We start from the raw sequence: 25,404 nt of genomic DNA on the forward strand, positions 1-25,404 counted from the left end.
TATTTAGCAGGTGGACATGCTATGACCCAGCTGCATTGATAACAAAAGCTGAGCTGACCCAGCTTAAAGACCTAAAGGGAGAAAATGTTAAGTTCAAAGGGGTTTTAGGATTTTCTTAAGTGTGAATACTGCTGGGATATGGAGGTGATGTATGGGTCATCTCTGCTGACAACAATGATTCATCCAATGATCCTATGCACAGGAAATCCATACACCTCTTAGATGCCAAAAACCTGCTGTGGCTTCACTACAAATCTGAGTGCAAATCCTGAATCCAAATCCTTACCTCAAAAAAGGGCATTTCACTAGCACAACCTCTTCCTAGTACTGACTTCTAGATTTACTTTAAATAGATTTAAATAAATGTTTGGCATGAAAATTATTTTGGGCAAGACAGACTGCTTGACAGAGCAAGGAGAAGCCTAGCTCTTGGTTTGCCTAAATCTCTAAGTCACAGGCCATTACTGCTGTAATTTCCTTCCAAAGGGAGTCTGACAATGCAGTGCTGCTTCCCTCATGGCTGAGGCCAGAGCAAGCAGATCAATGTGGGACCAAACCTCTCAAGGAGCTGGTCCTGCACCCAGGCACTGCCTCACTGCTATGAGGTCACTCTGACATCTACAGGAAGCTCTGGGTTGCTCTCCTGAGCAGAGAATATTGAGGTCAGACTTGCTCAGGAAGGAGTTGTACCAAGCTCACTCTTGAGTCCTTTGAGAACTTTATGCTCCCTAATTTAATTAATGTGAGAGGGTCCTACAACTCTCACATATAAAATCTATCTGTGTTGTCCCTAGGTGCAATTTATCCATAGGCTCCAGTCTGATTCATGCCATGAGAAGTGTCTTCAGGCCTGAGAGAGATTACCAACAGATGCTCAGCTGAAGGTGAACTGGGTCACTCTGGCCATTGAGGCTATGTGGAGTTTAATGGGAACCCAACAGGAAAGCAGCTTGGGCTGGGTCTTGGGTGGTGACTCGACACAAGGGCGGGGATGTAGGGAGCATCTGGATGTAGCAACTCCTTCAATCATACCTTCTATCTATATGTAAACCTTTAAACTTCTGGACAAGATGTTCACTTGACATAACCAAACCTGCAAGATCTTCTTGCTGAATGCCCAAACTTAACCAGGGTTTTCAAATTTCAAGTTGTGTTTACTGGGAGCAGCAGGACATGTAGCTATCCAAACTGTTAAATGCAAACCGTTAGGTAAATGGTACAAGGAACAAACCATGTAGGTCATCCAAATGAGTATCAGTTTAGGGCACTGACAATTAAACCATTGAAAGTTTAAAATATTCTCTCTGCATGAAAAGGGAGATGTAATTCAGTACCTTTTTCTGCAGAAGGTGTGTTCAGGTCTGGCTCTTTATCTTGGTAAAGGCACAAGTACAGACATTGTCAGGATCCTGTGGTGTTAAACATTTTTCTCATCCTGCATAAAAGTGACCCTTTTCACTCTCATGCTATCTCAGAGCAAACATATAAAAGCTGCCAGCTCAGGTGCCCGCTGCAGGGGAGGGGAAAAGAGTCATGGAACAGGAACCAGAACAGCTGATACAAATTACCTCTTAAATTGGAGCAAATGCTCCCAGAAATGTCACCTATTAAAAGATCAACTAATAAGTTCCTGCTGCAGCCCAAATAACTCAAGAGAAAAAAAGATATTAAAATTCTGATAGTCTGAGCTTTGACTGATTCTGATTCTCTGAGCTTTGAATTCTGGGGTTCATCAGTTTTGTACTTACTGCAATTGATGAGGCTCTGGGCAATATTTTTTTTTAAAACCTGCTGGATCCCCTTGAAAACCTGGACTTATCTGGAGAACAGACATGTGACTCCTTCCTCTTGCCAAATCAAGATGAGAACTGTAGCAGATAGCCAGAGACTGCTGGATGCCAGGGCTGAGGGTTGCTTTGCTGGTTCTTCACAGGCTGATTTAGTACAGTTAAGCTAAAAAATGCAGTAAATGTCCCATGCCCTGAAGCCTGGAAGAGCACTATGGTTTGGATGAGGTTACAAGATGAGCATCTCTTGGCTGCAAAAGCTTTAAAATAAGTATGCTTTGATTGTATCCTAATGGGTAGATTTAATTTTCTTTGAGTGACTCCTGATCACTTTTCAGTCATGTGTGTAATCACTGTGAAACCTACAACTTTCATAATTATAAATATTGGCTATTTTAAGGTTTATGGACACTACCTGTCACACATTTCTTGTTTTTCCTGAGGAAAGTTTACTTTTGTGGCTATCAGCTGTGAACTTAGAAGGTCTTTACCATCCTGACACAGGTAAGGATCTCATTGGTAAAAAAGATTTTTTAACTATGGAGCAAGCCTGTCAGAAAACAACTAACTGATAAGCAAACTTCTGTAGAGGCTTCTTAGAGCTAGTGATAGTGACACCAAGCCCTAAACTGGAGGTTGTAGAGTCCAAACACCACTTGAGTCCAGCTGGTTGACAGGATGATGTCTACTTGTGTAGCTCTTGAGTATCCTTATTTGAGTATCTTCTGGTCATCTGCTTCCTGACTCGGGGCAGATGCCACTATGGCCTAGAACCAGGTAAGGATGAATTTGTGCACTCTGCAGTAGCCTGGCATGAGAAAAGCAGGTTTTCCTGGCCAAGCCCTCCAAGACTCCTTGTAAATCAACAGTGAGCACCAGGGTCTATCATTAAGATGCTAAACAAGGAGTGATGTGTTAATGCCAATCATGTCATAGCAGAAAGCAGCATATCCAGGTAGGCCTACAATGAAATACAACACATCCACACAAAGGGTTTGCAGTTGAGCTGGGGAGAGCACCCTAGCTGAGGCACAATAGCAATCTGTATCACTCATCTGGTAAGTAAGAAAATTTTCTGTCTGCCCATATCATAGCTGGCACAGAAGTTGCCACAGATCCCAGCTGTGGTAGCCTGGTGGCCTTTGGCTGCTGATGCAGGAGGACTCACTGTTGGGGTCAGACTGGCACCCACATAACCTCATTTCAAGTCAGTAGGGATGTTCCTGCAAGGGTAGCAGTTGCCCCTGTATGTTGCATTGCAGATGTGTCTGTATTCATGAAAAGGTTGGAAGGAGATGATTTTCTTCTCCTGTAGTGTAGAAGGTAACATAAATGGTTGTTTGAACAGAGTTACAGCTTTCTGTGTGGGTGAATTGCTGATGGTGTTTATTGTAAGACATTACACCCGGGGAGAAGTATCACAGCAAAGACTCTTCTGTCTCCTTCCAAGCACCATGCAAGAGAAACACTGCCAGAATACTTCAGTACCTCTGGCCTGCTACCCTCTCTGGCATATTCTGATACAGACACTCACAGAGGTACCTGGGAGGCCTGCTGCCACTGCACCCTTTGAGCACTGAGCTCCAGCTGAACTGAAAGCCAGATTTCAGGTGAATTGCAAGTGGGGCTGATGCAAGTGACTGTGGTCTTGTCTGACCAAAGACCCACCAGGTCACATAAACCACATAAAAATATGAATCAAGACCTAAGTTTATGTATGAAAAAAAGAAGTGTTGTTTATTCAACACAGTATAACAGCAGAACAAGATACTCTGCTTTTTGTGTTTTAATGGCTAGATAAAATTGCTTTTGCCCTGCAGAATGGTGGCCACTTGCTTTCCTGATGTTGTATGGGCAACAGGTGGTCACTGGAACTCCATTGCTCTCTGAAGCCTTTCTTCTAGCTTTTTCACAATCTGTTGCACAAATAGTTGACCATAGTTGACTATGTTCGGGTGCTTCCTGGGAAGCTACCTCTCCTGCAATCTCCTAGTTGGATTATTCTCAAGCTACCATCAAGGAAGTCTTAATTGCCCTGTGGCCAATCTGCCAGTCCTGTAAGGGTGCCTTGGTGGTCCTAGAGTAGCACATCCTGAAGGGAACAACGCAGTAGCAGGGGACATCCCACACCATCCTTGAGATGACAACGGGGTTTGTACTCCTGACTGGGAAAGACAATTTTGACTAGTCATCTGGGGAGATGCAATTGTTTGCCACCACTTTTCCCTCCAGATCCTTGCCAGTACAGGAACAAAAAATTTGTTCTCTCTGTAGTGATGTCTCTGCCAGGGGCAGAATAAAAGGGAAATAACAGGGTATATGGAGCCAAGAGGCAGGAGAGTGTCTGCGCTGTGCCAGACAAACCGACCCAGTGCAATATATTAGGGGAGGACTAGAGCCAAGAGCTGTAATCCACGGGAGCTGTGATGCACCATGTTTCCAAAGCCTTGTGCAAAGGCACCTCTTCTTCAGATCAGCCTGCTTCCACGGAAAAAGAAAACTGTCAAGGCTCTCTGTAGTCCCTGTCTTTATAGTCCCAATAGGGGCATTTCTTGAGGAACATAGTTCTTTCTGTGAACATTAAGCCTCAAAGTTGGCTGAATGAAGGGTAGAGAACAAGGTCATGGCCTTCTGCTCCCCTCCCCTGACACTCTCACTTGACTGACACCATGAAACTAGATGCTAATAAATCAGCAATCAGCCCTTCTGAATAATCTCCTGTTCCCCTACATTATATCTTCTAACATTGGTGATTTCATATAATTTATGCTAGAAAGGGGAAGGTTTGGAATTCATGGCCTATAGGAATGCAGTCTCTTTCTATGCAAGTCTCTCCTGCATCTGAAAGAACTCTGCCTTAAGTAATTGTTGCCCTGATTTTAGGATTACTGCTGGAATAAGTTAAAGCAGACAAACAGAGCTGCCTGATGCATGGCAGAGGGGGCTGGAGCCATGAGGTCTTTGCTTTCGCCTGGCTGCGCTGATAATGTTTTACGCAGGCAAACTGTGCTAATCCCAGAGCGCCCGGAACTCTCGCTGGGAAGGGCACTGCCTGCCACTTCTGTATCATGGAGATGGAGTATTTAGACACATGCAGGCTTACATAATTTTCCTGACTAAGTGGCTTCCTCTTTGATAATGTATAAATCAGATGTACCTTAAATTGCCGCCCTGTTTTCATGAAAGCCTGCGCAAAGCTGTACAAGCTGGGAATAATGATCCCTTGATAAATGAGGGAACTTAACTTCCCAGAAAGGGGGGGAATGGTATAGGCAACATTCTCATGAAAGGCAAAGAAAAAGCCTTCACAAAGGCTCACCCAATACCCCAGTACTCGTTTTGGTTATGATGCAGTCTTCCCATGGAGGAAAAGGATCTTTTGGTGGGGATAATTTCTGCCCCAGTGCCTTGGAGGGAAGGCAAATATGTGTGCCTAGCGAGTGGGAACAGCAGTACTTGCTGAGCCATGACATGGTGTTAATCTCTCTGTCCTCTTCAGTGAATATCTGCTGGTTTCCATCAAAATGCTCATTGCTGTAAAATGATGGATTTGAAATCTGATGGTGTATGGGCTTGGGGAAACATTGATTGGTGTGATGAACATCTGGTCAAATGACACACAGGCAGAGACACTGCAGTTTTCTTCACAGTATTCCCATAGAGGTCACACTTTATCCAGAGGGAGTTGTGTTTGAGCCAGTAATGCGTCCATAGGTCTCATGAGTTTAATTTGGAAAACGTGTTACCAGACATTATAAAAAGGCTGCAAATTGATGCCAGGCTAATTGCATTTGTTGAGCTTCTCTGGGAAAAGGGCAGCTGTCACCAGCTTCCTGAACTCATCTCCAGTATGGCAATGGTGTATGTTGGCAAAAGTGGTGGCTTGTCACTTCTGTTTCCCTCGTTTTGCCTCTGCCTGTGGTGTTAACTGCCAGTGAGAAAGGTGAAGGAATCTTTTGATGTGGGTTTTCTCTGTCAAATTTTGGAAGGCTCACTGTGTCTGTTTCGGATCTCGCTCAGATGTAAACTATTTGTTTATCTCTTCACTGGTGTAAAGCACGGGGTTTTACGGATGTAGAATCAGTTCTTTACAACTCTTTAGGTAGAAGGCTTAATCCTCTCTTAAGGGTCGGGAAAGGCACACAGATAGAGCTTCAATGACTGACTAGAGGCCTAATTATGAGTAGAGAGTAAGACTGAGATTAAAAATAAGGTTTGAATTCAGCCCCTTAATGAACAGTCCTAGATCTTGCTGCCTAATTTTATGCAAATGTACAAGTAGCATATGTTTTACACAACAGATTCATCGTGTTGACTCATCGGAAGGAAGAGAAAAGGGACTGTTTCTGTATTACCCACTAGATGCCTTTTGCGATGCACTTTCCCTGTCTCTGTGTCTTGAGCACCCTCCTTCCTCTGGTCTCTAAGTACGTGTGTGTGTTCATGAAGACAGATGGAAGTCTATGCAATCACATTTCAAAGGAAGGGGTAAAGGTGGAGAAGGAAGGAGGGGATTTTGGCAGGATGGAGCCAGTTGAGGAATCTGCTCCCTTGCCCTGGGAATGGCACAGATGGGAACGCTGTCTGCCAGAGCCTGGACTGCATGTTCTGGGGGGAAGAAGAAAGCCTATAAATTAGGATTTCTTCCTCTCTCTATTTTAACATTTATTTATTTGTTCTTCTCTTTCTTTCCCCTCATCCCTCCCTGCCATCAATGGCAAAACTAATGGCATCATGTCAAAATCTGTTGACACATCTGCTCTGCAGGTTCAGGTTATCAAAAGTATTAGCTAAGCCAGTCTGCAAACACTTGGCGAACATCTGTCTGCCATCACACAAAATACTCTGGGTGGCAGGGAAAATTAATAAACCTAATTGGTTATGAAGCAGTATTAGACGTTGACTAATATCACGTTGGAATTCTTCCAGTGTCCCCAAAGCTGTTGCACACTCTCTCTCTGTGCATGGACCATGACTGTAGAGGGAGTATAGAAGAGGCTTGCTCTGGATTTTCTAAGCCTTAAATATTGCTGGTTGACGGCATCAATATGAAATTCCTGCTCTGATATTGCACCCTCTTCTCTCTAATGATTCCAAATATGATGGCAATGGGTGGCTTTCCGCAGTCCAAAGATCTTTAGAAATTGGTAGTAGGCATGTTTTGTTTCTCCCTCTTAGAGAGTATACGCTGCCTTTGAGCATTTTTGCCATGTGTGGCAGAATCCTTGTTTTTCTGGGTAGTAGATGCTGTGACTCCAGTGTAAATCCTTTCCTCCCATCTCCCCTAAGAAATAAACTATAATTATCCAGGCTGAAGATAGGAGAAGGATTCATGAGATAGAAACCAAAGATGAGGTATCTTTTTAGCAAATCGATAGATTTCTGAAGAGTTGAGTAGCACAGTGAGAGCTGTTGAAGGATTGGCAGAGAGGATTAACAACATGAATCTATCCAGCACGAGGCACAGCCACTTGCATTGACTCAGTCTCCTGGCTGCTGCTAAAAAATCAGAACAAGATGAGATAAAAAGACATTCCAAAGCTGTCTCCCCTGTGGAGGGTCATACATGGTGGCTGAAAATCTGCACTCCACAGACTGCACTGTAGACCAGGTTTTTACTGTTTTCTGACCTCAGTGAACCATGGTTGCCTCAGGGAAAAGGGGATGTAAGCAGCATGAGGAGGAAGAACTCCCAGGGAAATTGTGAAACAGCAGTCATGAAGAAGAAGCAGCTGTCCTGTGTTCCTGAACAGGGGATCCTACTGCATTAACTCATTTTCTGCTTCTGGATCACATGAATGAGTTCACTTTCCCAATCTGAAGCAATCTGTGACTTTCCTGCTAGATCCTCCTACCTCTTCTGTATGGTTATGTCACAGGTTAGTGACCAATTCCTCTTGTCTTGTCCTCTTAAGATCTGAATTATCTTGTCTCAGTCTAATGGCCTAGTGGGAGATGCTAAAGAATCTTTACTTTCTCCATAAACTGGAGAGACGTGGCAACATTTGATCCTCACCTTGGATCTCCACCAAACCTTCGTAGCAGAGGGACTGATCCCATCAGGCTCAGTCCCATACCTGGCAGCTCTAGCAGTGATGCTGAGGCCCCAACGAGGAGTCTGTGTGACACTCCTGCTTTTGCAAATAGGCTAAAAACACTACCCCTAGACTGAACCTGGTTTTTAGATTTGCTCTCAGCATCCCTTTGGTGGCTGTAGCATCCCTGTTTAGCATCCCTGTGTGTTAGGCCATTCCCCACTGGAGGGGCACTAAGTCCTCAGGAGATAGCACTTTATGGTCAGCTCCACAGTCAACACTTGCTTGCTTACACTCTTGCCAGAGCTTATCAGTGCCCTGAAACCCTAACTGCTCCTACTCCTTCCCTTCAACACTGGCTTGCATGCTGGGAATGTCTCTGTTCCATCTGGCAGCCTCTCCCATGGTCCTGGTGCTCCCAGTCTCCTTGTCAGGCTGAGCACATAGGGTTCTGCTCCCCAGGTAGTTTTGTTCCTTGCCCACCTGAGTGCTGACGCTATGGTAAAAATAATTCTGCAAGGAAATGAGAGCACTGATTAGGATTTAAATAAAATTTACATAAAACTCTGCCTTGAGTACTAATTAATTAGGTGTTAAAAGCCCCTGAAAAAGCAGAAAGGGGGGCTGGTCTGCCTTGCCACATGGGGAGAAGCTATTAGGAATCATAGAATACAGAATCATTGACTCATTTAGATTAGAAAAGACCCTTTAGATAAAGTCCAACTGTTAACTCAGTACTACCAAGTCCACCACTAAATCAAGTAAGTTTAAGTGCCTCATCTATATGTTTTATAAATGCCTCCAGGGATTGTGACTCCATCACTTTCCTAGACAAGCTGTGACAATGCTTAACTACTCTGTTGGTGAAGAAATTTTTCCTAACATAACAAGGAAAAAAATTCCAATCTAAACATCCTTTGTCCCATCTTGAGGGTGTTTCTTCTTGCCCTATGGCTTGTTGCTTGAGAGAAAAGACCGACTCGTACCTAGCTAAAACCTCCTTTCAGATAGTTGTAGAGAGTGATAACGTCCTCCCTGAGCTTACTTTTCTCCAGGCTAAACATCCCCAGCTCTTCTTACCTGAAACTCACTGGCAGCCATGGCTGTGGTCACCAACACTGTGAGCAGCCCAGATGAGGAAGATGGAGTGGGAGCAGTGTTAGTTGCAGTGCTGTGCTCCCCTTGGCATGTCTTTTGCTGCAGCAGTGTCTCTATTGCTGTGATGGGAAATTGCTTCCAGCCTTGTTTTGTGGTGTCTCCAGGCCTCCTTCTTGTGCAGGCTGTGCTCACAAAAGAGGCCTTTAGCTCGTTGTCTTGTCCACTACCCAGGCAAGTACAACATCAGGAGGGAGAGGGGCTGTGCTAGTGCTTCTGTATGCTCTCTGGTAGCCCCTCGACACAACTTTTCCCCATCTATTACAACTATTATAAGGGGCAAGATGTGCTGCTTGTGGTGACTTACTGGTTAATTAAGCAACGACATGTACCATCCTGGCTGACACCAACAATTAACTTGTTCTTCATACTGTCTATCTAATTTAATCTATCTAGGATTTTATAGAATGCTCATGGCCATGGGGAGGCTGAGGGTAGGGAGGCCTTTTAAATTTTACTGCAGTTTATAGTGCTGCCAGAACCCCTTGGCCACCATTAGAAAATGGGTCACATAAATGGACAACCAGGAATGCTCAGTTGCTCGAGCTATTTGAAACGGGATTGAACCAATTTGTTGTGTCGGAGAGAACATCTGATTTTCCTAGACACACATATTGGACTTCTCATGCCCCAGCCAGTGCTCAGAAAATTTCAATGGGCTGGGTTATGAGGCTTCTTAAGGAAGCCTCATAACCCACAGTAGGTTATAACCCTCCTTCCTCAGTAGGTCCTTACCACTCAAAAAAGTCCTGCTGTGTCAGACTGGTTTCTCTGCTTTCACAATCTTTCAGTTTGGAGGACAATGGAGCAGTTTTGATCTTAATAGGTGTGCTCATGGAGGCTGCCTGCCAGGTCAGGTGTACAGTTTGTCTGGTTCCTGGACTCTCTGGGATATATCCCTTTCTCCTCTTGTGCCGACCTGAGCAGCAAATCACCTTTCCCTTGTACAGAGATAGGCTTTCTTGGCCTATTGGCAGCCTACTGATTGGCTTATTCAAAGCTAAGAAGAACTGTCTTCCTGTGAAAATTTAGGGTTTGTCCCAAATTGGAAATTCTGCCTCCAATAGAATTTTAAATATTTAAATAATCTCCAGAATAGCATTTTTTCTCCTTGCCCAGTGGTACTCTCAAAGAGTGCAACAGGCTGCTGTGCAAATCTGGAGTTAATACTTTATGTGAGTCAAAAACCTTTTCCTTCTCAGCTTTGATAGCCAATCTCTTTAAGGGTTTCTTTTGTTAATTTTTAAGAGAGGTTTGGAGCTCACAAAATCCACAGGCAGAGGAGAATCCCCTTGCCGTGCCATTAATTTTTCTCCACAGCTGATCATTAAGTACATGGAAGCTGCAATAAGCCTCACTCTATTCCAGCCTTGGCATACACTACATACCTTGAAATGACAACAAATCCCCACATTGGAGATCCTTTTCATCCCTTCCATCATCCAAAACCAGTCATATAGAATCTGCAAATATTTTGCTTAAATTCTTTTTCCCAGCATTTCTCCCTGTACACATCTGTGCCCCCTAATATTTTAAAAGTTCCAGTGTCCCTGGCACAGAGATGTGCCTTTTGACTTCTTTTTGTGTATGTAACAGAGGGAGATCTGTCCTGATCAATGCATGGATGTGGACCTTTCAAGGAAAACTAAGTGGGTAGCCACCCTATGGTGGGCACATAGTGATCACCTGAGCTTGGGCCACTGCAGTTCTGGAAAAGATGTGAGCAGACACCCTCATGTTTTTTTCAGTGCTGTAGAGGTTAATTCCTCAGACAAATTCCAGGTGACATTACATGCTGCTTATCTAACCTCTTGTTTGCAGTAGCACTTGGCTACTGCTATGTTGTTTGGGATTTTTACCAGAATGGTAATGGTCCAAGGCCGGGGGAACAAAGTCTAACAATCCAGATTAGAGTCCTTCAGTGCTGGATGCTGTCCAAAGACAAGAAAAACCAGCTGGAGACTGGTTTCCTGGATTCTTTCTTTCTTTCCCTGTCCCAGTTCTTAGCCCATTTCAACTTATTTAAATTGCAAGTTCAGTCTGAGCAAGTGCATAGTTAGCATAGCAGGCTACATATAGTTTTGGAAAATATCATTCTTCCTGGAATCTCAGATGCCTTCAGCTTCCATTTTCGGATTATGTATTCTACCTTCCAAGTGAAGTGTAAAAGCAGAGCTGCTCTGTTCTGAGTGGATATTGAAGAGCCCACTGTATCTATTGTTCCAGGAAGAGTTTGTCCCTTTCTTGTGTCCAGAATCTCTTTGTCCTAAAATGCACAACACCCTGACAGCCTGTGTAGTTCTGCTGCCATTCTGCTGGTCATTGTTTCAGGGCTGGAGACACCATTTGCAACATGTATTTGGGATTAATTTGTGTGGATATGAAGCTATGCCAGAAAAGTAACATCTCTCCACAACTGGGTGACATGTCTTGTAACCAAGGTGGGATCTGTAACCAAGGTGGGGTGACTAAAAGCTGCATGCAATATTCTGATTCTACACTGTTGAAATCATGTCTAGCCTTCTGGATCTTTGGCAAGGCATCCAGCCAAGATCCAGGGCTCATTTTACCTCTAGTGTTACCTTCACCACTGAAATGTTTGAACCCCGCTCAGTAATATATTATGTTAGAAACTTGATAAGCGTATCTGTAATTAAAGAGGTGCATTTCTGAAGAGAGGAAATAGCTTTGAAATATGAGTACCTAACTATATATTCCATTGTTTTATCAAATGGGAGGGAACTCAGTCTCTGTTTCTGTTATATTTATCTTGTGTCAGGCTTATATTCAGTGTTTCTGCAGTTGCCAGGACTTAGAAAGGCTTTATTCCTCCTGCCTTCTGAATTTTCTTCTTTTTCTGTCTTTCTCTACTTCTCTGGAGACAGTCATAGCTCAAGACAGGATGCAGATCACAAAGTTGCAGAGCTTCAGGTACCTTTGATGTGTTCTGCTTACATGCTCAAGATATTTGCTGAGCTTATTCATTTTCCTGCTAGACGTCTGAACCCTTTTTAGGCCTTCTCTGAGGAAGCAAGCATGCTGCCTCCTAGGATCACCTGGGAATTGTGTTTAACAAATTACAATTTAATGCAGAAATCCACAATGATGACAGCACTTATGCTCTCTCTAACCTCTTCTAATGCCACTCTACAGTGGTGGTCATAAGTTTGTAATAGTTTGGTGAAGCATCCTGCAGACCCTAAACTGAGCAACACTTTTGTGACTGACTGTGATGACCAGGCAGCAACCTCTGCTGCAATGCCACAGAGGTTTTTATTCCTATACAGAGCAGGACACCTGCCCAAAGCTCCTCATTGACTGAGGTTAGGATAGTCAGAATAATATCTGTTCTGCATTGCCACACTTCCCAGGAGACCTCATCTGTAAATGTAATTATTTCAGACTTTTTATTCATATCCCCTGTTTCCTAATGTTACCCCTTCTTCTTATCTAGAGAAAATACATATATTTTCTCTCAGTGATGGTGAACAGAGAGAGTAGGTGGAGTGATAAAGTCTCACTGCCTACAAAAGAACTGCATTGTATTTGATCCATTTCAGCCATCTCCTATCATTCTAGTGATTACAAGGGAGCTAACTTGTTCTCAACTCTATAAAAAGTCTGAAAACAGCTTTAAGTTCCTGGGTGCTGCTGATTTTTATTTATTTTTGTTTGTGAATCTAAGCTCCTTTTCCATGTGTGTTCCCCTACATGTCTTTCAGGTTTAATGTTATTTCAAGTGCGATACTTTTTTTTTTTTTTTTTTTTTTTAGGGATTGCTACTGCACAGAAAGAAATGAATTACTCTCTCATACATGTGATAAATTCAGTATTCAGAGAGTAATAATTCTGAAACTGAAAACAGCCACTATGTTTTGGGGGGAAACCTGTAGATTCAGGTTGGAAGAAACTCAAGGGGCCATTTAGATCTTGCTCAGGCAGAGCCAGTGACCTAACTTACTTCACCTTACTGTCTTATAGACACTGTAGCCTTAACTATAATGCCATCTGAAAAAAGCAGTAATAATAATAATAATAAACTAAACACAAATCCATCAACATTATATGCAATTTTGAAGCATTGCCACAAACACTGACTTTTTTTCTCTGTTAAAATACAAGCAGTATCATCTGCAAGCGGTAAACCATCACTTTCCCATTTGATAGCACATTTTTTCTAAAAATCTCTTGCATCCAACTACCACTAATTTCAGTCCAGATCTGGTTCTGTATTTTGAGTTGCTGGGAAGTGCTGAGGGTTGAGCACAGGGAGCTCTGTGTTCGGGGAGAGGAGCTGTGTGCAGCACATGGCAGCTCTGGGGAGGTGGTGCAGACATCAATACTTAAGGACCCAAATCCAATACAAGTAAATGTGTCCAGGATATCCTGGTCTGTTTGGCACCTGTCTTAAGGAGTGGAGGAATAAAGCCATCTTTCCTGAAGTCAGTGGTCTCACCTCTGCACTGCTATGGCTGGCTGCCAGCGCAGCTCCAGCTATTGGAGAGGGTCCAGGGGTGGAAAGAAGCTGTGGTGATCTCATTCCTGCTCTCAGCTTCTACTGTGTGCAGGGTAAGTCTTTGGGAGAAGATTTACAACAGTATGTAGGTGCCTGCCAGGGTCCTACTGATCTCTTCAGAAACTCCCAGGCACCCAAGGACATCAGTAAATATGCATCTCGTTAGTCCCTCACAGCACGATCCTGAATTTATCTGTAATGAGAAGCTACTGGATGCCTGCTGGGACACCACTCTGGGGAATGGAGCTCTGATTAGGCCCAGGGGACCTGAGTGGCAAATGACAAAAATTATGCAGTTCTGGGAAACTGAACTCACCAGAAACCTTTCCCAGCCTCACTAGCAAGATGTCTTACTCTGTCAGGGCTCAGCCCAACTCTCCAAACAGGAAAAAAGTCAACCTGTCAGATTATTTTTTACTTGCCCAAATATGGATTTATCCTTTCTCCCCTTCTCCTTCCCACCCTTCCTAATTACTCTGGCCTGTAGTCCAGATTTGACACTGGTCAGCAAAGGGACAGGTTTTCTACACATCCACATGTGTCTTGGTAACTGAAGTCATGTTGATGAACTCTGTAGCAGGTTACTGTGCAGTCAGAACACACAAGAACCACCAATGAGTGAAGCAGCAGTGCTTCAGCTAAATATGCCATGCATTTAAAATGTCTGTCTTCTATGATAGGATCTTCCAGGCATAGTGATGGAAGGTGTGTGGGCTGTGACTATGCCTCAGCCAGAGATACGGTAGAGATCCAACAGAAACATTGAGAGTTGAATGGATTGGCATGAACAGCACCAGAGGACATAGCAGAAGAGCAGGAATGACAGCTGTTGATCACACCTAAGCTAGGAGACCATCAAGATCACACCACATCTTGCAGCTTCTCAAAGCACCCAGACTGGGAATGACGCAGAAGACAGACGGAAGACATTAAGAGGTAAGATAAAGGACAAGCCTCGAACCATTGAAGATATGACAGGTAAGGCAACTAAAGATAATCTTTCCTAATAATTCCGAAAGGTGGAACCAGGTGAGGAGACAAGAGATCACAATCACTGTGAATTCTTAAAGTGAACAAAAGACAGATCCAAACCCAGCCACCTGCCTGAGATGAACTCTAGAGATGTGGTGACACACTACATCATGTCCCCTGCCCCCTGTCTTTGGAAAGAGTTCTAGCTGGAGCACCCTGGCACACAGCTGTTGGTGCCTGAGAAAATGCGAATATGAAAGAATGAGTGTGAATGAAAGACGGGGTTTAGAATAAAATCATCTCCCCTGATAAGGTCTTTCGTTCAACTCTGCTGCATTTGTTGAGATTTGTGCAAGAGCAGAGCACTCCAGTTCCTAGCAAAGGAGTCAGTGTGAACTAAACCCTAAAAGACTCTCTGCAAAAGAAATATGGAATATTCACACACAGCTTTGTGAAGGTAGGTGTGTGTGCTCCAAAGCCTGTGGTTAAATTAATTCTTAAAGCTCCTCAATTTGACACTGCTTTCCTCTCCATAAAGAATGTAACTGAAGGAGGGATAATTTTCTCTCCTCCTCTGCTTCTTTCTTTCTCTACCACCTGTTCCTACATATGATGTCTTCTGCCATCAAAGACTATACATACAATATTGAATGAACAAGCCCTGATGCAAGGCTGTAGTCCTGAGGCAAAGGTGTGCAAGGAATATTAAGAAGGCAGGCTATGAATGGAGAGAAACTCTACAGATTATATAAATCCTTCTTTGTCTTCATTTCTCTGTAAATTCTGGCTCTAACTCATGTGTGAGCTGCAAGACATCTGTCAGATTGAGCACTGCTTATTGAATATATTTAGTGAGGAAAGAAGGGCTGGGCTAGTGCAATAACAACAAGCAAAGCCTTCATCTCAGTCGATAGGTAGCTTGTGGCTACTGGTGGGTCTCAAAAGCTCTTCTTCCCAGGCACACTGGAAGTGACTGCAATTTCATCCTTCCTTCTGTCCTTAAGCACCCCAGGGTGCCTGGGTAACAGCAGTATCTGAAGCCCCTGCGCAACTTTCCCCCCACCCCATGTTCACAGAGAGAATGGGGACACCACCTGAATGAGAAATGGCTTCTTTCTTCCTCCTCCTTGTCCGCAGCTCTGTTGGCTTCAAGCACAAGTCCTGCTGTGTGAGGCTACAACTGTAGCTAACCCTAGAGCAGGCTGGTGGCTGTAAACAGGAGTCAGTGCTTGAAGGGTGCCTGGATCCTGCCTGTTCTGCTGGCTGCCCACTGTGCACACTGAGGTGTGACTGGGTAGGAGGTGGCTGCTGGTTTACTGGGACTGGACACCTGCCTTCACTGTGTACCCCTCAGCACCATGGCAGGTGGTGAGCAGCAGCTCTGTTGTCACCCTACCTACCAGACTTGGGGAGTCTGTAGAGATTCCTATTTATATATTTTCCTCTCAAAGCAACAACACAGCCATTTTGCCCTCTCCTTCCACAGTGGTTGCCCCAACCCTTGGCCATTTTAGCTGCTCTTCTCCACCCCCTCTCTGACTCCATGCTGCCCTCCTGGGAAGCAGGGACCAAAACTGCCTACCATATCCCAGAGCTGCATGCATCTGGATTTTATATGGTAGCAAAATGGTACAAAGGAAGAAGACTGCACAGTGGCATCTTGTTCCACTCAGGAATAAACACCTTTAGCCAGTGCTACCCTTGACCCCTTTTCCCACCCATTCCTTTCATTGGACAAAGGTATTTTCACCAATCACCTTAACTGTGATATTTCCCCAACCTTTCTGTCCTTATAAATGCAACACTAATCAGGGAAACTTTCCCAAGGTGTGCGTAAGAGAGAGGCCCTAACCTCTTGTGCTGCAAATATGGGGACAGCTCAGCTCAAAGCTCAGGCTCTCCTCCAAGCAATGCAGTGAAAGGAGCATGAGTGGATGCATTCTCAAGAAATATGCAGCAACCTCTGGGCAGGAAACTACAGCAGCAAGGTGTGGTGACCAGGGAAGTGTGAAGGTGAGGGCTACTGCCAATAGAAGTGGCTTGGGGGAATTTTGAGACAAACTAATTGCACAAGTTAGCAGTTGTCTCACGGGGAACTGCTCTTAACACAATCTTGCAGGATGTCCATCACACAGTAGTTCTCATGACCTTGCTGAAAGGTCAGCTATGAAGCAGAGGAGCAAGAATGGAGGAAGAAGGAAGGACTTCTCTGACTCTTTTCCTAAGTGTGAAATGCTAATTCTAGATAACTTTGGATTTTAGTGGAGAAGAACAAAATATCTAAAAATAAAATGTCCCCTCGCAAGAGCCATACTCTGTTTAGAAAGAACTGTAGCATTTAGAAACTGCATTTATTCTCCAGCATTTGCTAACTGGACCATGGCAGGATGTCAGAGCATCATTTTCCACTCATAATACAGCTTCTAGCACTGTCAGTGCAGTCTTTTGCCATCTCATTCAACAACTTTCAGGTGGGAAAATGGGAGAAAGGGGAAGTCTCTGTTGTGCTGCACTGCATAACTGTGGCTTTGGGAAACCTCCTTGGCCCTGGTGGCATTGTATTTGCCAGCTGGGTGCTCTCGGGGAGATGGCAGCATGCGAAGGCCCCACCAGACAGGGAGGGGTTCTCAGCTGGTTCAGCATAGCACACATGCTTGTGGTGGGACTTGCGGCATGGTAGGACTGAGGCATCCTGTGCTGAGATGTCTGGGTGAAATGGTGAAATGCACACTGTTTGGGAGGCCAGAATACCCCTCAGAATGGTGAAACAGCCTGGAAAACATATTTGCCCATTTTTATCCTGGCTTTAGCTGAACTCACCTCCATAGCAGAGACAAGTAACTTGAGCCTTCTGAATCTTAGTGTCACCAGCTATAAAAACGGGGTTAATATCAAGCTTACCTACTTTCCAGTGAGTTGCAGCTAATTAGAGATAGCGTTAGTTAATGTTTGCACAGCCTTGGGATGTGAAAATGGTAATATCATGCTAAGTATTACTCCTGGTGCTTAGACACCATGATTCCTCATAACCAGAGCAGTCAATTAAATTAGCTGGAAGTGGAGAGATACAGCAGTGAGGAAGGCAGAGGAGATGCAAACTTCATACTGTATGCATGATGGCCTGCAGCTGCAGAGGGCAGGGAAAGCTCTGTTCCTGCTACTAAGGGAGCCAGAGAGACAGCTCTGTTTGTGTAGGAGTGCAGATGTTCCCCAACAGCACTGGGCTGCACTGCAGCAGTCCACTGGCTGAGGAAGGGAAGGGTCAGTTCCTGACAGATTTATGGGATAGAGGGCTCTGTTTAATCCTCACATGGCTCTTGCTCATAATGTGTTGAGGATTCTGATTTCCTGTGAGGTCTTCTGGACAAAGCAGAGCAGCACTTCCCAGAGAGTGAAGGCCAACCCTGCCTCATGTCTGTCAGCTAGCAGCACCCCTGGTGGGGCATAAGGAAGACTCATCACAGTGGGCAGTTCAGGACAGTGTTTCACCAGCCACAGTGCAGAACAGCACTGGGCATAACACAGCCTGATAGGAGCACTGTCTTGAACAGGGGATCCATTTCACCCATGCCAGCTGTGGGCACAGAGCAGACACTTGGGGACCATGGGAGAAATAGAGGGGAACAGAGCCATTTTTGTTCCCAGCAAGGCACTGCTCTGAAGGGAAAAGTCATTGGACTTGCTTGAAGCCCAAAAGGGGGAATGCAGAAGTGCGTGATGCCATTTCCTAAACCTGGATTTTGTCCAAGACACTTGGATTAGTACCATATTTTTTTGTGATTAATCAGGACTGACTACCCATATTAGGACCACAGCTTGCAACCTTCCAAGAGCCATCCCCAGTCACGCAGAAGTCTGACCACTTGCAGAGGTGTGACCCACCAGGAAGGCAGAGGGAGGATTGTCACTCTGGATCACCAGGGCTGTTTCTTAGAGCTCCCCAGTGCTAACTTACGTATTAGCTGAGGATTTGGCTAGAGCTCCTGGCCAGCTTCCATACTCTGCAATTGCATTCTGCTGCCTTGAAATCCCCCTCCTCACACACATGCACAAGCACACCCCATGGTTTAAGAGGGACACAGAAGCTGTCATTGCTTTCTGTCCAAAATCCCTGCACAGTGGTGGAGGTGGCTCATCCTTCTCAGGAACATATTCTATTTCAGTGCCACAAGACATGAATTATGTGCCTGGAAAGGTTATAAAAACACTTTGGGACCCTTTGGAAGGAAGATGCAATCTTGAGATGAAAAGTGATATTAAAATGTCACCCGGTTTGACTTCTGGCATGATCAAGGCCTCAGGCTTCGACTAGGGAGAGGTGTCCTCGTGATGCTGGGAAAGATCTAAGCACTAAGCATATTCCATTTATGAAGTCATAAAGATGTCTGTACCGGATAACTGATTTAGGATTTTGTTCTTCCTTTCTACTCCTTTCCCTGTCCTGTAGTTTTTCTTCAGCCTCTTCCTCCTCCTCACACTCTGTTCTCTCCCAAAGAAGCCAAGTATCTCCTGCTGTCAGAATGATTATTCTCCCTTGTATTAGAATGAATGATTAGTCTTTGTCTAGTTGCCTCCATAATTAAGTGCTGCATGAAAGAATATTTTTATAAGTAACCAAGGCAGCTGCTCCCTCTGGAGCTGTTGGGAGCATGGTACAGTTCTCCATCGGCTTACAGGCAGAGAAGTGGGTGTCCTGCATGGAAAGGCATTCACACCCAACCCCTGTCACAGGTGCTGCATGCTCAAGCTGTGCTTGTAGCTGGGGTATATAACCTCCCCAGGAATGCTGTGTGCACATGATGATCCATTGGGATTCATTTGTGGGCTGCTACAGATACTCCACCTGATGGGTGTTTGCACAGGGGCACAGACTCAACCCCAGGTACCCTGTCCTGTGTAGGTTTGTACACTCCTGACCCAGGACTGAGCCTCTGCATACCTCCAGCTTGTCTTTCTCATTTCCCTGACTCAAAACCATCAGACTGGTCCTCTCCTGTCTCTGTGTACCCCCTGGATAAGCTCCATATTAAGACAAGGCTTTTGAGGGAGGGCTGGGGTAAGGGAAGAGGTGATGAGTGGAGAAGGAATATTAGACAGCCATAAGGCCTAAAGAACACCCCACCCTTCCTATAAATATCCCAAGAGCTCAAGAGCTCCTCTGCTTCCTAGCAGCACTAATGAGGCTCAACAGGAGTGATGGAGGGCAACAAAGGAATCACTGATGAACAATCAGAAATGGCTGCTAATCGGACTAATGAGCTGCTTTGCATAAAAAGAGAGGGAGGGAGGAAGATGAGCAGATGGGCTCTTGGAGGGAAGGCCAGTGGCAGCAGGAGTGCCACGAGGAGTGCCCTGCAGCCTAGCAGCGCTGGCTGCTGTCTCTGTACTCCCTCCTGGCAGGAGACACTGACCATGAGAGGGCCAGCACTGGGCAGCTCTGCCAGAGTGGCTCAGGCACAACTGAAAGCCTGGTGTGAACCACGACTTATCACAACATGCCTCAACCCACATGGCAGTTCTTGTATCATCCTTGTGCATCAGAGAGGTTAATCCAATCATTTGCTGAGGAAAGGGGGGACACATCATCTGTAACTCCAGGGGCCAAGACACAGACATGGGGAACTCCAAAGTACAACTCATACTACTCTTAGAGATATCCAAATCAGAGCAGAGGTGTCAAACTCTGCAAGTGTATTTACCATGGAGGGCTGGACTGATTCTCCACTTGTCTATCTTCTGAGAGACACCAGCTGACCAGCTCATCAGGCACATACCCTGGAGGTTATTATCCCTATGAAGGGGATTAGCATCTTGTTCCCTACATTTTTCCAGCAGGGACAGGGGTCCAGTTGTAGGTGGGAAACTGAGGTTTCACAGTGAATTAGCAGCTGTGTTACTGGGAAGGAGGGTAAGGAGAAAGAGCAAGAGACAGACATATACTGCAAAGGAGCTATGCTAGTCTCAGCCATGTATAGGCAAACCACAGCCTAATCCCAGCCTACATCAAAATATTGACAAAGATTTTGGGATTTAAGGGACTTAAATGCCTGGTGCATTCCAGCAACGCATGTCAGGTACACAAAGAGGATTTCCCAGCTTGAGGATATGACACAGGCAAAACTCATTTGAGTCACATTTCCTTGGCACATTAGTACCATTTCTACTATGCTTGCTAAGGGGAGAGACTATGGTTTCCTGTTTTGCTTCCTACACCTGACTGCTGATCCTTCAGCAGTGCTAGGTGAGAGCAGGTCTACCATTTCTGTCATCTTATTTCAGACCATGACTATTTTTCTGAGGCTGTGGGCAACCACACAAGTCATGATCTCTATTGCAATCCAGACAAGCATTTGCTAATAGCTGTCTGAGGTCTATTAATGTGTTTCTCTTTCACAGAAGCTCCCAGAACAGCCAGAAAATGGTGACGACTGTGCAGCAAGAGCAGCAGGCTAGAAAGGCTGCAGCATTGCTCTCGTTTGAATTCAGAAGCAGATGCTAAAATTTATCTTGCAAATGGAACTGCAGGAATGATTTTCTGCCTCGCCTCCATAATTTGTTGGCGCTTTACCTAGGTGCACAGCTGTGGATGGGGTGTCCTCACAATAGGGAGAAGGCACTGAGCTCTCTGCCTCCTGACCAGCTTGTACTGGGAGAGATGATCACAGGCTGGGTGCAGCTTCTCTAGCAAATAGGAGCTGATGAAAACCCTATTTCCCCTATGGCAGGCTGTGTGCAAGGCTGCCCATGGATTGCCACTCCTGATGCTTCTCCAGTGCATTTCTAGCATGAAATGGACCTGGAGAACCAGTTCTACATTCTGAGACGCCTATGAGCTACATAAAGCCACCAGATATTCATATGGTCCTTATGCTTCTCAAGGCTTTGCAGGGAAAGGGAGAAATAGAAAGGGATAATTTAGCATTGGATAGATGAGAATTACAGTGCCATGTTGTCTTGAAGCCAGCCAGCTGGGATGCTCTCAGTGCTGGACTGGGAGAGATTCCATGCTGTGCAGGTGTCCACGGAGAGCCATGCTCCCTCTCTCCTCAGACCTTTTCCAGCTGCTGCTTTGCCTCTCCAGAGTCCTACATGTTGAACTCCAACCTGTGAAGTCCCTAATTTGAGCCCAGGAAGACATGGTACCTATACCTAGGATGGTATACCTATCTCCTAGCATGGAGCTGTGAGGCTGATCACTTACAGGCTCTTTGTGCTGCTTGTGGGGTATTCAATCCTGTCACACTTGACAAGTCTGCATGCCTAGAGAGCTGCACTCTGACTTGCTGTGAGCATCCCTCTGTCACTGTAGCCCTCCTGAAGCCTTCCAAGGGCTGCTGAAAATGCTTCTGCAGGACCACCTTCTGGCAGCTCTGCAGAGCTGCATTGAAGTCCTGTAGAAAAACCCTGAAGATTTTCTCTGTATGAAGAGTACTGCAAGGAAGAGAAGTAAAAAACCACATGCTTGGCTCAAAATCCAATTTCCTTCTGAAATGGCCACCCTGCTTTTCTGAAGCCTGATCAAAGAAAGAAATCTACCTCTTTGTTAATGTGATGTTGTCTTTAAGGACTGTAGTGACATGAGGCTAGAGAAGGCCAGATCCTCATGGGTGCACAGATGTAGATATATAAATCCTGTGTGTCCCAAGAGTGTACAAGAGAAATCCATGATAGATAACTGGAGCAGAACATGAGAACACAACAGACAAAATGCAACATGAGTTCAGCAGTTATGGTGTCACTGCCAGTGGCATTGGATGAGGTGGGATGAAAGAAGGGCTGGAGGCCAGTCTGTAGCACTGATGAGGGAAATCATGGCAAGGCAAAACTGCAGAGAGTGATGGGAGGATGTTGTCCATGGCCATCGGTCTCTGTCTGGTCTGCTTTCTGTAAGTGCTTTGCCAGCTTCAGGCTGTGACTGGCATTTACTGCTGGCTCCTTCTCTGGAGTACAGAGAGGGTACTGCTGTCCAGGCCAAGCAATTATGTACATTCTTCCCTTCAGGATCCAGAGGTGCTAAGACTGCTCACTTGAAGCACAGTTTTGTGGCCTGTTCCCCTGCTGATAATCCTGGCATCAGAATCTGAGAGCACAAGTACTTGTTTTCTCTAGCTCTTGGCACACTTCAGTCTCCACTCCATATTCATTTTTCCAAAAGTTAGTCAGAGTCAAAATGAGGAGGAAGGACACCAGACAGATCCACCCAATAGAAATTTTCCCCAGCATGTCCTTTCATAGTCTGTTCCTTAAAATACAGGACAGGGTGGTTGTTGCTGACCTGAGTTCAATGAAGCTAATCACTGTAGTGATATCTTCCTTCCAGCTGATAAATGCTCTCCTGCTTCCTCTGTGTGATATGCTATTATGGCTGGAGGATGCTGCGTTGGCTTTTCTGTTTGTTTTTGTTTTTTGTTTGTTTGGTCATTGGTTTTGGTTGGGTTTTTTTTGGTACGTTTTTTAAATTTTTTTTTTTAGTTAGTGCTGTTTATAGTTGGGGAAGAAAATGTCTTTGCTGAAACCATGGCGGGCAGAGAAATGTCTGTCAGGTTCCCATGACCATGGAGCTGTTGTGCTGACTTTATTTATTCCATCTGTACAGTTATGCTGGCCCTCAGCAGCTGAGCTGCATCTGCAGGATTCTTCAACGAACACCTGGAGATATTACTCTGAAGATAGTTATATCATTAGACATCTGGATGGAGGTCAGGAGCTGTAGGTTCAACCACTTCTATCACAAACTTTCATTGCAACTTTAGACAAGGTATTTTAACCTTTTGCAATTCATTCTTGCCTCCCCTCTGCAAACTACAGATACCAAAATCTTTCTCTTACCCACTTGGATTGCAAAATGCATAATTGCCTCTCTTTGTGCTCCTGAGCATTGCCATACCACAGACAGATAGTTTTAGTATTACAGCTCATCATTTTTAGTAACTGTTGATCCAGTGACGCTGATTGCAACGGGGTGAAAGCTATGTTTGGAGTCCTGTTCCTGTTCTTCTCATATCAGTATTTTCTGTATCTCCTCAGTTCCCTCTCCTGTTTCATATTCCTTTTTTTTTCCTCTTGAATTCTTTCATGTCATGCTGCTGTAGTAAAACAGCTGGCATGGAGCACTTCAGCTTTGACATACATGTATGTGAGAAATAGGAGGTGACAGCTGGAAACCAAGTCCTCTTGTCTTGGATCAAAAACTGCAACTTCTTATTCCAAAATCTGCAGTTAAGAACGATTTTAACCCTTGAGTTCTGTTGCAGGCCATATTCATACAGCAAAGCAACATTGTGGAAGGGCAAAAAACCACAATGCACCCAAACCTTCACACACATTTGGTCTGCAACAGCTACCTACACTTTCTTTGGAGCTCATTCTGTCATCTATGGAGACATCCATTTCCAGGAGCTCTGTAACATCTGAGCACTCACACGCATCAAGTAGAAAATTTACAAATGCATCCAATTGAGGAAAGGGGTCTTTGTAATTATCTTTCACTTCACTGGCATACCTAACAGTGAAAGTCCTCTGTCTCTGGTAGATTGCTCCAGCAGAAGCACCATAGGATATGTTGCCATGGAAACAAAACCTTTTCCTTCTTGTATTTCAATAATGTGTTGAAGGTTTTCAGGGCCTTTTCCCTTTCTTTGCTCTGCTTGGCTCTTCAGCATTTACTGTGCATCATATGCTGGAAGTGTTATGCTCTTATTCTTCAAAACCCAAACAAAAAACAACTCACAAAATTGCTCTTTCATCTAAACTGACTCTTTGCCATCCTTCCCTCTTACTCATTGTCCCTGTTATTAATGGCTTTCTGTGACAATCTAACTCCAAATCAGAAATTTACTTTGTGTGATACAAAGTTCCTTTGCCTGAGCCCAAAAGCTCTCCCAAGGGCAAGGGAGAAGTCCTGCTGCCATGTACCTGCCTTGCAGATGAAGTTTTTCCCTGTTACACAATGCAGTTGAAGGTCTTTTGGGGTATCGGGGGTGAGAAGGAAGGATGTGTAAGCTTTTCCACTCATGGGAAGAAAGTGATGAAATGTGCTTTCACAGCGATGATTTTTGTCTCTGCAGATTCAATGCCTTGCAATCTCTGCTGTGAAACCTACAACCACAGCCTGCTTGCTTCATTGCATAGCGCTGGGTTGCACTTGCGTATTGGAGTCGTGGTTATTGAATTGCATAACAGATGAAGGAAGAGATCTAGGAGCAGTCAAGCTCTGAGGAGATGGTCCTCACTATGCTTTGCAGCTGCCTGTTTCCTTTCACGTCTACAGTCCACTCTAAACTTTGTATGTCCCACTGCAGCTCCTCCCTTGCAGTCCACAGGTGACTTGCAGCTCGTGAAAACCTTTTGAAAAGCCTAGCAAAAGGTCTTATGTTGGTGGCCAACATGTTACATCCTCTCAGAATTTATGGGCTGCATTTCAGATAAAATTATTATGAGCACATAATAATTCACCAGTCACAGCTTCCCTCCATTCTTTCCCTCCAGAAGGACAGCTTTGGGTACCTCTGCCCTTACCTGCTAAAGCTGACTACAAAGGATGTAGCCTGTTTGTGTTTTGTTGCTTCTGTGTGGGAATAACTGTCAGTCCTAGAAAGCAAACAGTGCTTTCTAGATGGCTAAAAATCAAAAGAAAAAGGCAATTTATTTGAAGGCAGCAGGGCTTTGGATGATTCTGAAGGCATCCTCTGACCCTGCAAAAGGATAAGCTAGGACACACAAAAGCATGAGAAAATGCCCATGTTTACTGCATTTGACTGCCAGGAGTAAAAAGAAGAGCTGCATTTCACAGCTGAGATGCTGAGGTGGGATGACAAGAGTGCAGATAATCAACAACCAGTCTTAACGAGTGTTGGGCATGCTACAGAAAGAGAAAAGTAAAAGGAGGGGTTTCCTATGAATCAAATTGTTCCCCTTTGGTAGTTTGGGAACACATACT

The 25,404-nt window shown here is 44.7% G+C and overlaps 1 protein-coding gene across 1 annotated transcript in view; it reads left to right on the top strand.

Moving 5' to 3' along the window:
* Window positions 1-14,198: 14,198 nt before the first annotated feature.
* GSG1 (germ cell associated 1) overlaps window positions 14,199-25,404 on the top strand; it is a 90,186-nt gene continuing 78,980 nt past the window's right edge. The window contains exon 1 of the mRNA XM_063154715.1: window positions 14,199-14,429. The gene's annotated coding sequence lies outside the window, so the exon portion shown is untranslated. The remainder of the gene's footprint in view (window positions 14,430-25,404) is intronic.

The sequence above is a fragment of the Melospiza melodia genome, chromosome 4 (assembly GCF_035770615.1).
Source record: "Melospiza melodia melodia isolate bMelMel2 chromosome 4, bMelMel2.pri, whole genome shotgun sequence".
Taxonomy (NCBI): domain Eukaryota; kingdom Metazoa; phylum Chordata; class Aves; order Passeriformes; family Passerellidae; genus Melospiza; species Melospiza melodia.